Source organism: Aythya marila, assembly GCF_965140915.1.
Source record: "Aythya marila genome assembly, chromosome: 6".
Classification (NCBI taxonomy): Eukaryota; Metazoa; Chordata; class Aves; order Anseriformes; family Anatidae; genus Aythya; species Aythya marila.
In genome coordinates this window covers 34,249,188-34,264,580 of record NC_139047.1, presented here as the reverse complement: position 1 = coordinate 34,264,580, position 15,393 = coordinate 34,249,188, and the positions used below count along the sequence as shown (strand labels likewise).

At 35.1% G+C, this 15,393-nt stretch overlaps 1 protein-coding gene across 1 annotated transcript in view; it reads left to right on the top strand.

The window, feature by feature from the left end:
• The window catches only part of LRP1B (LDL receptor related protein 1B), a gene marked incomplete at both ends in the record, with an annotated part of 666,837 nt that overhangs the window by 398,910 nt on the left and 252,534 nt on the right, over positions 1–15,393 (top strand). The window lies entirely within an intron of this gene.

Below are 15,393 nucleotides of genomic sequence, written 5' to 3'. Positions count from 1 at the left end.
CTTGAGGGGTTGTCTGCCTGAAAGTGAATCTTTTCTTCAAACTGTATCACTTGCTTTAATAAAAGCAATCTCCACTGATCAATTTTGCTGTTTTGTGCAGCTCCATTCCCTGTTTTGGGGTTGGAAAAAGAGGTTTTCACCTCCTCTTCTGCTGCCACCATGGAATGTGTGACATAATGTGCCCTGCATTATTAGTGGGGTTTATATTGTCTCTTCTTTTCCTAAAACAAAAGTTAATTTGCTAATTAATAAAGCTTCTTAGATTTAAAATGCAACTGGTGTGCCTGGTGGCCTGGAGGCCAAGGGGCAGGGAACTGCTTGAGTGAGTTAGTGAGCACTTATACAGACCATGAGACTGGGTGGGATGCATCATAAATACTTTGTTATCATATTTCATATATTTTCAGTGGCATGAGCTATAATTGTCAGATTTTTGAGTGTGATAATGTTCTAGGCATTGGTATTTAAGTTTGTGAGGTGGTTTGGAGAGCTCAGCTATCGATACATTGGTTCATGCCTACGTAACTTAATTACTTTGAACAATAATATAATCATATAGTTGGAAATAAATGCATATTTATTCTATGCCTCTGCAATTGTTCATGCCTTTTTTTTTCTGATTTAGTTATGTTCGTGCCTTTTTTTCTGATTTAGTTATGTTCAGGAATCATCATCTTCCTCGTTAAATCTATGCAGCATAGGTTGATGTTTGAAAGAATTTATAGAGAACCAAGGTATGCAGGAATCACCTGGGAACACTGATTTTCCCCTCACTACGTACATATCTATATATGTAACTTGTCCACTATTTCCCTGAAATAGTCTTTTTTTTTTTTTTTTCTTTTTTTTACATAATTTGGTTTAGTTTTCTTTCTGGGGGGTGGGAGATATGACTAAATCTCATCAATCATTTCTGCAAACAAAGATAATACATTTTACTGACACTTTAAAAAAGAAAAATGTAAGCTGAACTAGCTGCTGTTGCTCTGGATCAGGTGACAGCTTCAGTCACTTGCTTAATTAATTCCTTAAATTCAAAATTCTGTAACAAGCATGCTAAGTGTTTTACAGATATGACATTTCTATCAAGTCATGACAGCACAGGTTTTCACTGTTCTTGAAATGAGACAAACTTCATGTGGCAAATAGTAGCAGGTGACTGAGTAAGGATTGGGATGATGCACTGAAATGAAATGAGAAATTTCAGGCCAACAACTCATGTTAAAAAATAATAATAATGAGCAAAATTTGAGCAATCTTTCAGATCTTTAAAATTTCAGACATACAGCATCGCTTGTTGCAATTATCATCTTCCAAAAAACTGAAACCAAATGTGTTAATTCTGAATATTAGCAATTCCCCAAGCAAATTTCAGAAGAACAAAGGTAACATTTGTAGTCCTTCAGAAAGCTGAGAGAACACAGGATTAGAATTTGCCTATGAATATTATGTGAAGAAAAAAAAAAAAAAAAAGCCTACCAATTTGGTTTGCTGGTATTTTAAAATCACATTGTTTATGTATTAGCAACATCTTAGGTAGTATGGTTTTGGATGAGATTTTTTTTTTGGTGGGGGGGGGTGGTAGGGAAGGAGGAATAAATACAAAAAACACTGTACATTTCAAGACAAAGTGGGGAGCACTGTTATAGACATTTGTAAAACATTCATTTTAGGAATGGTTGCAAAGTTTTTGCATGAATGGGAGATAGGAAAGGCCACTAAAGAGTGTAAATTAGGTTAATCCCCGTTTGCCATGAGCAGTAATAATTCTTTATCAGTTTTCAAACTATTGTAAGAGTAAATTTCGATTGTCTACATGCCATTCATCGAACAGCTATGAACATACAAACACACACACACACAAATTTAACTTGACTGGCAGGTTCTGTGCCTGTGGTTTGTAGATAGTGGATCTTAATCAGTATTGTACCAAGAAAATATCATATTTTGTTTTCTTCCTGAGGGGAAGTTACCATATTAAGCTTCTCATATTTTCAGTTGATTATCAACTCGTGAATGAAATTCAACTCTGACTGGTTGACATTAATAACAGTGCTGTAATAAAGTATGAATTTGGATAAGGACATAATACCAAATTTTACTTTAAAAATTCAACATAAATGGAAGATAATAAATGTTTGTCATTCTCCTGTAAAATAATAAGAATTATGGAGTACTGTAAGTTATTCGTTTCCAGCATTCATAGATTAGCATTAACATTTACAAAGACATGAGTGAAATCTGAATATTCTGATCTTTGCCTATCAAACCACTGCTCACACATAAAGAACAAAAAGCAATTCCTCCCAAATATCCCATTCATAAAAGGGGTCATTAGTGAGTAAACCCTACCCTAGAGTCATTCTATAACTCATGTCAGAATATTCTATGTTGCTGAATATGAAACTCAAAAAAAGATTAATCAAGATTAATTTAGTCTCCACTGAAAATTGTCAGGGAAGACAACAGTGTAAGCTGTTGAATGCAAACTATCTCTGACTAGATTCCCAGGAAAAGGTATTTTGTATGGTCAGCTTTCAGAAGGTTTGTGTATTTAGCAATTCCAGTGAATCCAAGATTACTGAAAAACCTTAGGATCCCCCAAACAACCTATTTTTCTTATTATAGCTTGGTTGAGGAAAAGTGACAATGTTGACAATTCCCATATTTAAGCAGCTGCATGAATGGGTGAGTTACACATTAAATTTATGAGTACATGATGAAAAGTTGTAGTAAAGAAAGAAAGATGTAGAGGTATCTAAGCTCCTCTTAGAAGTACTGTAACTATTGTACGTCTGATATCCTGAATAGGGGAATCCAACTTTGTGTTAATGCTCAGCTGTAGGAAGCTATTCTCAGTTCAATAAGGGGCATGAAAGGGTTTTGTAAGTCCTCAATAAATGAGGGGATATTTGGTTGCACCATTATGCTTGGCTGCAAAAATCATTTTATCACCGCATCTTAATATTCTGGTTGTCATCCCACTTGGATGCTCTGGCCTGTTTCCGCCTTTGTGGCTGAGCTTCTATCCGTTGTAATTCTTCTGTTGTGAAAATTGTGCCAGGAAGTACACGGTCCCAGTGAAAAGGGCTGGACAGCCGGAACAGTGATGCAGATGCACGTGGCTCTGCAGAGCCTAATTACTTTTTCTTGACTTATTAGCTACATGCAGAACTAGTATTGCAGGTCATTAGGTTGTAGTTCTTAATGTAGTTATTGGTGGACAGGTGGCTTGTTTTGTTTGCTTGTTTGTTTTTAAGCAGGAAATCAGCGGATGTTACAATATTACTGTGACTAAGAAGTAAGCAGCACCTGGTACTTCAGGGTTTTTATATTTTTATTTCATTATTTATTTATTTTATTTATTTATTTATTTTTCCTAAAGCTAGTGGGTTGCTTGCAGAGTAATGAAAGACTTTTTTTTTTTTTTTTTTTTTTTTTTTTGCATTCAGTAAAAGTTTGAGGAAAATGTTAGGAAAACATTTGCTAACTAAAGCAGCATACATGGCCCTTTTTGGCCCGTTAGTATTTGTGTAACTTCTCTGTCACAGTGGAGATATAACTAGTAATGGCATAAGTCACCAGTGAGCTCTCAGTTGTGGCAATCTTTGGAAGTCAAAATGGAAATCGTGCTGTCGTTTATGTATTTGTGTTTCAAATCAGCATTCATGAGCTCTATCTCCTGTATTTATATCAGTCACTTTTCTATCCATTTTTTTATTAGTTCTAGTAATTAGGCACTAATTATTAGTAGTAATATAAATAATACTACCTTCCTGCTATGACTAGCTGCTGCAAATTAAAGGTTAAGACATTAAGGATGGAGTAACAACAACAAAACACTGGAGTCTTTTCCATGGTGGAGTACGACCAATTTACTAGTCATTTAACCAACACCAAGTTCTTTTTTGTAACACCTTAAGAACAATACATCAGAAAGATTTAAAGAGTCTTTGATCTCAGAAGAGATAAAATAACAAATACAATATTTCCAATTGACTTTCAAATATTATGATTCTGTATAAATCATGCTTTTCTTTCTTTTTTTTTTTTTTTTTCTTTCTATTTACTTGATAATTCCTTGTCTGTGATCTTTGTTTCAGACCAGCCCTTGTTTTTGTTTTTAATTTAACTTGTAATACAATTCTGGGGACAAAATGACTCGCTTAGTTGGCAGTTAATGGGTAAGATGAACTGCCTGTTTTTCTTTACAAGCTGCTAAATGCCAACAGGAGGCATGGCATCAAGTAATTCAGTTGTTGCTGACATAAAATAATGCTCTAGCTAAGAATCCATGGTGCAGAGCTTACGGGCTCTGCAGACGTGCATAAAGATGTGCCGTTAACAAGACTTGCACAACTTTGTTAACTTGCAGTGTCTGAAGCAATTTCTCCAGCAGAAGATACTTGGTCAGAACCTCAGGAGCTAGGACAAGTTCTAATGTTCACTTTGGAACTTGTTACCTTAAAAAATAGTTATATTAATGAAGGATGATTTCTAAATAGAAATGTGGAAGTGTTGTATGAGAATCTTATTTTTATTTTATTTTGCACAGCTTGTACATGTTTCTCTTGGTGAGCCTGCGTACCTCCTCATTGCTGCTCAAGGAGTAGAATAATCAGTTAGATTGGAGTAATTCCCTAACCTGTAACGTCTAGTGTGTTGTTACAAAGGAAAGCTGCATATGGCGATAATGATCTGTCCATTGCTGTCAAATATCAACTGTATCTTGTATTCTGGGCTATGCTAAATAGCCATGTGCACAACAGCAACACAACAATTCATTGTGTTAGCAGTATTTGCTTCTGTGGATCAAATATGAGATGTATTTGCTCACCTTTGGCATAAGGTGAGATTATTAGCATATATAAAGATTGCGTTGAAGTATAGTGTATATGTTAATTATTATATGTGTGTTTAAAATACATTTTTAAGTGTAATTTTTGTCAAATCAGTTATTGCACAGAATGGCCTGTCTTTCTCCAAGATCATCTTCCACTTTGGTGTCATTAATTTTATTTAATGCTTTAATCTAAAAATCAGGAGCTGTGAGGCCAGTGGTATTGAAGAACTGCTGTCACTGTTCTTTAAGGTGTGTCTTCTCATTGCTGTAGTGAAAGGATGCTTAGAACCGCAGTAGTAGTTCCCACAGAAAAGCAGTCAGCTTCCACCGGTCTACAACTTTGTGATTTCCAGAGTTAGAAACACGTCATTGGGTTTGAAAGCCACTGATACATTTTCCATTCACGAATTTGTTGGAGAGTAAATTCAACCCTTGCTGTGTAGAGCTAATTTATCATGACCTGAAATCATCAGTTTTAAAAGCTGGGGTCTGAAGCTTCTGGGACCTAAAGACTACACCTGTGAGTATAATCCTAGCCTTTCTCCAGTTCTGCATGCAAAGGAGGAGCCCCGAGGTTCCTAAAGCTTGCAAACTGGATTTTTGATTACTTTAATATAATCCCCTGTAATGATGATTATTGTAGCATTTTCTGTATGAGATGGATGAGACAGCTTCTCAAATGCCAGTTATTACTGACATTTAGTCTGGCATAGGTCATAAAATACCAATGAGGAAGAACTGTTAAAATGTATTTTTCACATTAATAATAAATATTTAAATAAATTAATATTGCAAACAATGCTTCCTTTTCCATTCTCTATAACTCTAATGCAAATTGAATTAGGTTGACAGAAATCACAAGTTTGAAAACCTAGCATTCTTAATTTAAAACAGAAATCTGTAGTGATTGATGTAGGTGATGTAGAAAGCGTAACTTTAAATCCCAAACTGAATATTTAGTTTTGCATTTCATAGTGCCAAACAGTTCACAAACCTAAAATTCCTCATACTGGATTGAAAGGGTCATGTCTCAAATTCTGAGAAAGAAAAACCCTTGAGAAGCAGGATTATGTTTGTGAAATAATAGCCCACTCTGTCTACACAACCATTTTTAAAAAGCTGGCTACTGCCAGTGTTGTCTGCATTTGCTCCTTAGCTGAACTTAGTGAGCTGTAGCACGCTCCAGCCTGCTTTCCTGTTAGCCTGAATCTCACCAGGCTGGAGGTCAGGCACACTTTCATGGTTCTTATTTTATTATTTTATTTTATTTTATTTTATTTTATTTTATTTTATTTTATTTTATTTTATTTTATTTTATTTTATTTTATTTTATTTTATTTTATTTTATTTTATTTTATTTTATTTTATTTTATTTTTTCCCTGTAAGTACTGAACAATTAACAAAACTTTCTTTTTTTCTTCTTCATTTTTTTTTTTTCCCCAAATCCTATTTTTTAAAAGCAATTTTCAACATTTTCTCTTTTCAGCTAAAGGAAAAGGCTGTTTACTGAGTTGAAGAAAAAAACAGTCTGAGTGCGTATAATAATATATCGTGAAAAATAAATAGCATCAGGAAAAGTACTGTGTTCTGGCTATTTATCTGAGAACACTTCGGTACAATACTAATTAAACCTTCGAAAATAAGTCTTTGAGTGTGCATGTTCTGCTATGTACTTGTTTTCATGTAAGTATTATAAATGGTCAAATTGCACCATTTTGTTGTTCCAGAAATCATTCTAAGCAGAATAATATGAAATATTACACTGAAAAGAACTCTTTAGTTGTTTTTTTTAAGGATATGTCAGACCCTGAGTTTCCAATGAAAACAGAATTTTAATTTTCTTTGGCAAAATTATTTCACCGTGTCTTGCACATCTCATAAAATACAGAGCAGTTTAAAATGACCATCTAATCCTCAGAAATAATTAGTTAAGATAATCCAAGAACTGTATTCAGCATCATGTTCTCTCCATGCTCAGTTACAGATTTTAAGAGAAGTGTGTGCATGATTTGGGTGTAAACACATATTTTATGAATATGTAAGTCTGTGTGTGAAATATTTTGGGGTTTATATAGACTATATTAAAAAAATAGACTTTTTGTTATTATTTGGCTGTTGTGTCTTAAAAGTCTACTTAAGTGGTTATAGAAAGCCATGTTACAGGACAGTCTGAGTGTTTTTAAAAACTGAATTTTCCCAGTGGATCAACACAGTAATTTGGCACAGCTGGTTTCTGATAAAATGGGAATAATCAATGGTTCTTTATTCTTACTTTAACTGATGAGTTTGTAGAAGCACACAACTGGATGAATTAAATAGTAATGTTCAAGAGCCTTAATGAGGCCCTAAATACATCTGCAATGTGTCTTGCAATTAAAAATAACATTTATTAAACCTTTGCATATTTTTAAGAAAAAAACATTGACATAGACATAAAAGACATTTGATTGACTTCCTAGAATTTTATATTTGGAATAAATTTTCAAAATACAGACAACATCTTTTTCTTCAGAATAAAGATAATATGTGATGAAAATGCACCAATGCTGCACAAAATTATTCAAGGTAATTACATTGCTTCAATTAAAGGGTATTGAATTGTATTTAGGCAGAATGGCAGATAAAGCAAGAATAACTATGGTATATGCTAAAGGATGCGGTTTTTCAAGATTATGTCTTATCACTTTAATCTTGATATTAGCCGGGGAAAAATGAATTTAACTATTTTGGCAAGAATGAATGTAACACAAAGTTTCTTTTCATTTGTATTCTGTAGCAAAACCTATGAATTGGATTTTCATTTCTGTGGGTGTTTGTCTTTTGATTTATTGTTGTTGTATTTCAGATGTAGGTTTTTTAGCACATACAGAAATTCATGCCTCAATTCATATGTGCAGCAAGAAGGAGAACATAGTGCGCTGCATATGGGTTTGCTCCATATTTACTTTGTGTGTGAAGTATAGCTTGTGAGAGAAAAATGGAACTGTGTAAAGATATCATAAGAAAGAAAGTTAACTGTACATCTTACTGTCATATATTATTGCTGCTGCACTCAGAAATGGTAGATTGGAGAGTTATTTTGGTGGAAAATGAAGGATGCAAAACTTTTTAAGGGTCGTTATGACCTTTAAAAAATTGTACATTTGATTGTCATTCCTAAGAAAAAAGAAAATGAAGGCTTTTATCCCCTCAAAAGTGAAAAGGAAAGAATCAAACATGATAAATTCTATGCAGGATTTTGTCCCGATAAGGTAAAACAACAGGCATGCATTCAATTGAAGCAATGTAATAAATCACAGTCCTGAGTTATCGTGTTACATTCACTTTATAACACTTCTGAACATGCACATTTCTGTGTGTCTAAGGAAACGATATCGAGGTGTTCTCTTTTTTTTTTTTTTCTTCCTGCTGATGGAAGGCAAATTTTGTTTTGTGTTAGGTCTGTTTCTAATGATGTGCAATTAGAGTAGCAAAAAAAAAAGAAAAAATAGTTGCAGTATTTTTCTCTTCTCCTGCATTGTGTTGCTCTGTTCATTAAGAACCAGATGGATTGTCACAATTTGTAGCTACCTTTTCAGTGAACCAGATAGGATTTTAATCCCTTCCCAAATTCACACCTGCTTACCCTGTTCCTTGCTCAAGCTGCTGTCTGTGTTAAAGCAAATAAGAAAACTTTTGTTTGAACTGGTGCTTTCTGTTTAAAAAGATATTTTATTACAAATGTTCCCCCTAAGGCTTTTGGTTGTGGTTTTGCTGTTTTTGCCTATGTTCTGTTGTGGAACAAATGGTGTGTTTGAGCTAGGCTCTGTGCAGTGCAAAGGAGTTGTCTAACCGAGTTTTATTTCTATCTGTTCAGCACTTTGCTGCTTCCTGTGTGACACTGAATCTACAGCTCCCTATGAGAAGATGCTATTATTATTTTACTATTTGCGCTCATTACTATAAATCCAAAATATTATGAACATTTGAAATGTGTGTTATTCCCGTTATTTTACAGAAATCAGGGAGGAGCTGTAATAGAATTTCACTCCTATGAGCCCCCAAAATACCCACTCAACATTTAATTCCAAAAACAGCTACAAAAGATAAAACATGACACTGGAGAAACTCCTGGTTGTTACTCCTGCTAAAATACTAAAATAGCATGAATTTTCAAGGTGAAGTTATTCTTACAGTGTTGGATGCTGCATTGTACTAGGAAAAATAAAATAAAATAATAATAATAATAAGCCCAAATCCAAAGGGCTTTTGCCCAAAATGTAGCAAATGTTTTAAATTTGATGTGTAAGCAAGTACCTAAGACTCATCTGGTACGCTAATGACCATGGTTCATTTACCACCATGTGTCAAGTCACTGTGGCTGATATATTTTCCTTTAGATGCAGATGAAAAAGAGAACTACTGAGTCCAGGAATGAGCTTAAATGTCAAAAAGGAAAAAATGTTCCTGCACCATGCTATAAAACATACTATTAATTAAGTGCAATTTTATTTAAATCAAATTACATTCATTTAGGTTACATGCAGAAGAAATCATATACAAGACTACATGACAGTCCCCTTCTGAGCATACAGCTAAAAGATCACCCGATACCACAAGCTTTAGTTTACCAGTGGAGCATTTCACAGATATTTTCATGCAGTCATTTTATTTAATTAGTTGATCACCTCTTCCAAAGAAGGTTCCCTGTTCATCACAGTCTGCATAATTTTAGTTATCCTGCAGTGTATCTTGCTGTATTTACAGTGTGTCCTAGAGTGTATCTGGCTGGTGCCAATCAATTCCAAAGGTCTGCTTATTAGTTTTAAAACAGATTTTATTATTATTATTATTTATTTCATGTTATTAAATTTCATCCCATATCTGATACTCTAATTCAGAGTTTTTCCCATGCTGTAATCCCTCCTCAAAGTGAGAAAAAAAGCCGATAACTTGGCACCACTCGTACATTCCAAAGCATACAGTTAGTTTTTTTTTTCATTAAACAAGACTTCTCCCAAGATTAACAGAATATCTTAGAAGCTTTCTGTCTTGATAATGATCCTTTTGGTGTAATTTCTGGAAATTAAATACCCCCCTTTCAACTCCTATTGAGATATACTGCAAATCTTTTCCTTTAATCTGAATAGATCTGGTCCACGGCAGTAACTTTGTCTAAGAAAGCGGCCTTCTCTCTGTATACATTATATTAATTTACACCTGCTGAAACTTCATTGCATTTGACTCTGCCCCATGAACCACCAAGCTCTTTCTCATTCTTCCTTCAAAATCTACCCCAGCAGTTTCCATCTTTTTGAAACTAAGCTAGTGAACCTGTAAGTACTTCAGAAGAACAACTTTTCTGGTTCTTCAGCTTAAGTAGAATGTGCTATCTTTTAAATGTCAGTACATTTGTAAGCCTTATTTTTTTTCCTACCACGTAGTGCTTATGCTAACAAACCCTTATCTCAGGTAACAGAAAACCAGAGGAAGAGAGAAGATGTGGAGGCAGAAAGTGGTATTTTCACTGTCATTTGACTGCTGTGTGGCATTTTCCATGGGTTGGGCCTCACTGACAACAGTGTAAACGTGAGCTTTAGGTAACCCTATAGGATGTGGAAGCAGAGGAAAAACCTTGAGTGAAAATAGCATATCAGTTACTGGGAAAGTTGTGGAGGTGTGGATTTCTTTGAGACAAGCAAAGTGCTGGTGCTGGTCCAGTCAGTCAGGCACTGTGAGAGTTTGAAGGGGTCATTTGAGATCTGGGCTTTCTCTAATGACTCCTAAAACTCAGGGCATCTGGAGTGACCCAGGTGAGAGGACAGGGAGAGACCGAGGTACCCCACGAGAGAGTCTGAGGCACCCAGGTCTCCTCCAGCCCTGGCCTGAGGATAGGCTGTGACTGTTTTGCTACCCAGCCCACTCATTCATTTGGTCTTAAATCACAATGTGCAATCAGATATGTGATAGTTTATTTTCTACATTTGTTTGTCTTGCATTCCTGAAACTGTCCTTTGCTTGTTGTCATGGGGGATTTAGGTTACTGTATGATAACACATTCCAGTTCCAGAGATGCATTGAAGGAACACCTGAGGTTTAAGAGCCAACTTGGGAGTTAGAGGATCTATAAGAACTACAAATAGGCTGGCTTGCATGTTGTCCAGGGAACAATTTAAAGTCTGGGACCTGGCAGCTGAATACATAAGCTTCTGGACATGGTTACGAGTGTACCTCTTTCCTATTACAAAGAGGAATGAGAGATTGAGGAGGGTAATAAAGAATGAAAAATAATAATGACACAAATAAACTCAACCGTGAAGCACAGTTGTATGTGTCAGGAAAAAAACTTGCAAATTGTTTCATCATATCATGTATTGTTCCATGCATTTTTTATTTTTCTTTGCCAAAGAGTTGCAGAATTGTGAGATTGTGTCCCCTGAAAATTGTCTGATTGTGCTATCCATTATATGGCTTCTTAGGTGCATAAGAAGTTAAGATTTCTGTCATTCAAATGGCCAAATGTAGCTTTATGATGGGCACATATTTCTTTCAAGGCTAATGAGATAGGCAGATCATGAATGCTGTGATTGAAAGCTTGGAAAAGAGAAGTAAGTGACAAAAAAAGAAGTTGGGGGAAATAAACAACAGCGATAAGGGAGGCATATAATGTTTTACAGCTGAAGAAAGTAACTGTCTGGGTCTGAAAGGAAATTCCTATTCAGGAAAGATGTCTTCTGTCAGAAAAGAGCAGCAGGCCTCTTAAGACCCATCTTATTAGTTGGGGGAGGGGGTGATGGGAAGGGAAGGGAAGGGAAGGGAAGGGAAGGGAAGGGAAGGGAAGGGAAGGGAAGGGAAGGGAAGGGAAGGGAAGGGAAGGGAAGGGAAGGGAAGGGAAGGGAAGGGAAGGGAAGGGAAGGGAAGGGAAGGGAAGGGAAGGGAAGGGAAGGGAAGGGAAGGGAAGGGAAGGGAAGATGAATCTGTTACCACAGGTATAAGAACAGGGACTGGGAAACCCACTGTTACTGTTGTCTGCTGATGGCATTCTTTAGAATTTGTTTTTATTTGGTAACATGACTTTACTGTTGTTTGCAGTCGATGGGTTTGTCATTTGAAGATATTTTGAAATGTTACAGAGATTTTGTTGTTCAGATGGTGGGGGAGTAATCCCTGTGTTTTCCTAGCTGAAATCACTCTTATTGGAAAAACTCCAACCATAAGTTTTTAAGACTTAGCTGTTCAGTTATGGAACGGGTTACACTTCATAGCCTGAAGAAAGTCATCTGAAAACTGGGAAATCAGCAGAGGGAGGAGGATGCATGTAATAGCTGGTGATAGGATGACTGTAAATCAGCAGTGTAATAGAGCTGTGAAAATAGCAAATGCCATGCAGTGATGGATGAATCTCCAGCAGATGCAGGGAAGTTACAGTGCCTTTGTATAGACACCAGCAAGCTCCTCTCTGGAACACCGTATCCAGTGCTGACCATGCACTGGTCAATAACATGACCTAAAATTGTAATAACTGCAGAGAAGGGCAACATAAAAAGCCTGCCTTATGAGATGAGACAGATTGACTTTGTTTGCTTAGCTCTAGCTGCTCAGTAGACAGTGGAAGAATTTGATTGCCATAGAGAAATACATCCAGAGGGAAAGACAGGTGAAAAGAATTGTTTAAGCCAAATATGTGTGCTGCAAAAATCATTAGATTATAATTTAGTCTTGAAGAAATTGTCATTAAATTATTAGATGTAGATTCATACCTGTTAGAACAAACCATTCTGGAAGAGAATTCTGAAAGAATCATTGGGACAAAACAGCAAAATACTTTAATGAGTTTGAGAAGTTTGAAAAAAGAGTAATATTTGATGCCTGCAAAGCACCTGGACTTGATGAAGAATATGACCCCTCTTAGTCTTAATTACCAATGAGCAGAATATGCATCTTGGACAGTTTCAAGGAGCTGGGAGATTATTCAGAAATTCTGTGCGTGAAGATGTCTGGAACTCTCAAAGAATGAAATGCCTTAAAAAAATCAGTTTACTGCCATCATTTTTACTATTTTGTAGCTGCCCCAGACAGCATCCTCATTGGTAGTCTCGGGTTATAAGGGCTGTAGTGAACACAGGTCTCCCTGTCCCTGTTAGAGCTGGTCCCTCAAGGTCAGTACTAATGCGTAGTGCTTGGGTTGTACAGGCAAATGCAAATGGTATTCATTCTGAAATTGCTCTGTGACTTGATGAAAGATTTCACCATCCTCTGCTGAAAATGGATAAGCAACTCCAGCATCATTTGTGAGCAGGAGAATTAGTCTAAGTTGCAATAAATACCACTACAACATATTTTTGAGAACTCCCAAGGAAAGGAAAGACAGTGTAATTGTGGGTCAGCTTCATGTGTTAGAAATGCAATTCTGATTTAAACCTCATTCTAAAAATCTTTACTAGTATTAAAATACAGAATTGTATTTCAAGATTACATGGTAAAGTATCTAATTTCCTTAATTTAATTTTCAGTATGCTTTGATCATACAACAGCAGTTAGGCAATTATTTTCTTGTTCTATCTTTTGCCTCTATATTAAAAGATAAAGTTTTATTACTGTCAGTCTTCAGGAGAAGAGTCCTTATTTTTAAAATAAAAAGTATCTTATTTACACATTAAGTCATGATAGCTCCCGTAGCACAAATGGTGTTAATGTAAACCAGGTATTTAGAAAATTAAGAAATGACCTCACCATCCCTGAAAGGTGGACAAGCAACTTAAATTAGATTCTCTTTACTGTATCTATTTGTTTTGACATACAGTTTTTTTCTGAACTAAAAAGAGATTTGTTGTAAATGGCCCAGAGAGAAATAGCTGCAAAAGGCAAAGAATTATCATTTCTAACTTGTGAATTAGTTTGTTTTCTGACATCACATAGAAACATTAATCTTGTGCAAGAATACTGTGCACTAAGCAATCAAGTGAAGAGTCAGCTTGAAGTCAAGCTTCAGGTCTTTGTAGCTGCTCTGCGTATGTACGTATATATAAAAGGATCTATATATACACCAACAGAGATATACATGTAGGTGTGTATATATATATGCATATGTATACACATATGTGTATATATATATGCAGAAATGCATACAGATGTATGTGTGTTTGATCTCAGCAACAACACAGTTTGGTTCTGTGATTGCAAAATGAGCTTTGATTTGAATAATTGAATCTTGAGATATAAAGTTCCATTAAATAATCCACATCTGATCCCCAAAAGTAAAGATTGTCAACTAGAGTACATGTAATGCTTTAACAACTTATTTTAAATGTAATAGGTATTGATTTTGTTATTGCTGATTAAATACATATACACACAGATAGTCACATAGTTTTTTGTTTGTTTGTTTGTTTTTTGGCTGTTTTCATTCCAAATGAAATATTTGCTTTGCAGACATATTTTTTTACTTTGCATATCATCTGTAGCGTGCACATTTTGATTATATGGGCCAGAATGTTAAATGTGTGCTTTTTAAAATGCTCTTAAAGTACAGCTGGGATACAAAATTACAACAAAGGACGAGACAGGAATTCAAAACTATTTTGATTAATCAGATTCCCAGTCAGGAATGGAGTTATCCCTCAAGAATGTTATAGGTAAAGTTTACTCTGCCTTATGGCCTTGTGATGGACTACTTGACCTTTCAAATTCTCCTCAAGTCCTACTTTATGATTCTGTGATCAATTCATTTTAACATTTGACAGCTGCTGTACTTACAGATAATTCTTATGCCTTCAATATTTTTACTGATGTTCTAATTTGTGTATTTTTCCAATGAAACACTCTTTAACTACATTTAAATTGTATTCTTATTTATTTGAAGATATTAATAATAAATGACATGGGTCTCATTTAGCTATTCAGCAACCATGTATTCTTTCTAGCTTAAAACATACTACAATGCTGAATTTCTATGAGATGTTACAAGGCTATAAATTACTGCTTTTCAACATAAACACGCCTTATATAGTGTTGATGCAGTGTTATTACCAGAAATGGTAATAACTAGGAGATAATTCACTTCATTTGCAAATGAAATCCTGATTCTCCAGGTAGTTTAAGTAACATTCCCTCTGGAATCATATTATTCTTTATAACATGTTAAAATCATGACAAGGCGGTCTTTGATAATAAGTGCAATTTAATCTCACAAGTAGTTAATCTAGTTAAAATATTGTCAGGTTAATCAGGATTGATTTGTGTGTACTAAATCTACTGAATTCTAATGAAGGATTGGGTTGAGAATCTTCACTAGGAATTTTTACATCTTAGATAGTTTCCTATTACTCTTAATGGAATGGCTGATTGGATTTGTGGAAATATTTAAAAAATTTTTTTATAGTTGGTAGTCCTGTCCTGAATATTCCAAGGTGATATAAATGCACTACAGCCTAATGCATCTTTAGAAACATATTTTCAAAAGCCTGATGGTGTGGATCACTGTATTTGTAATACCTTGTATGTAACAAATTGTTCTACAAACCATCCAAGTGCTTCATGGTTTTGCCACTCTCTGGTACTTATAACTATC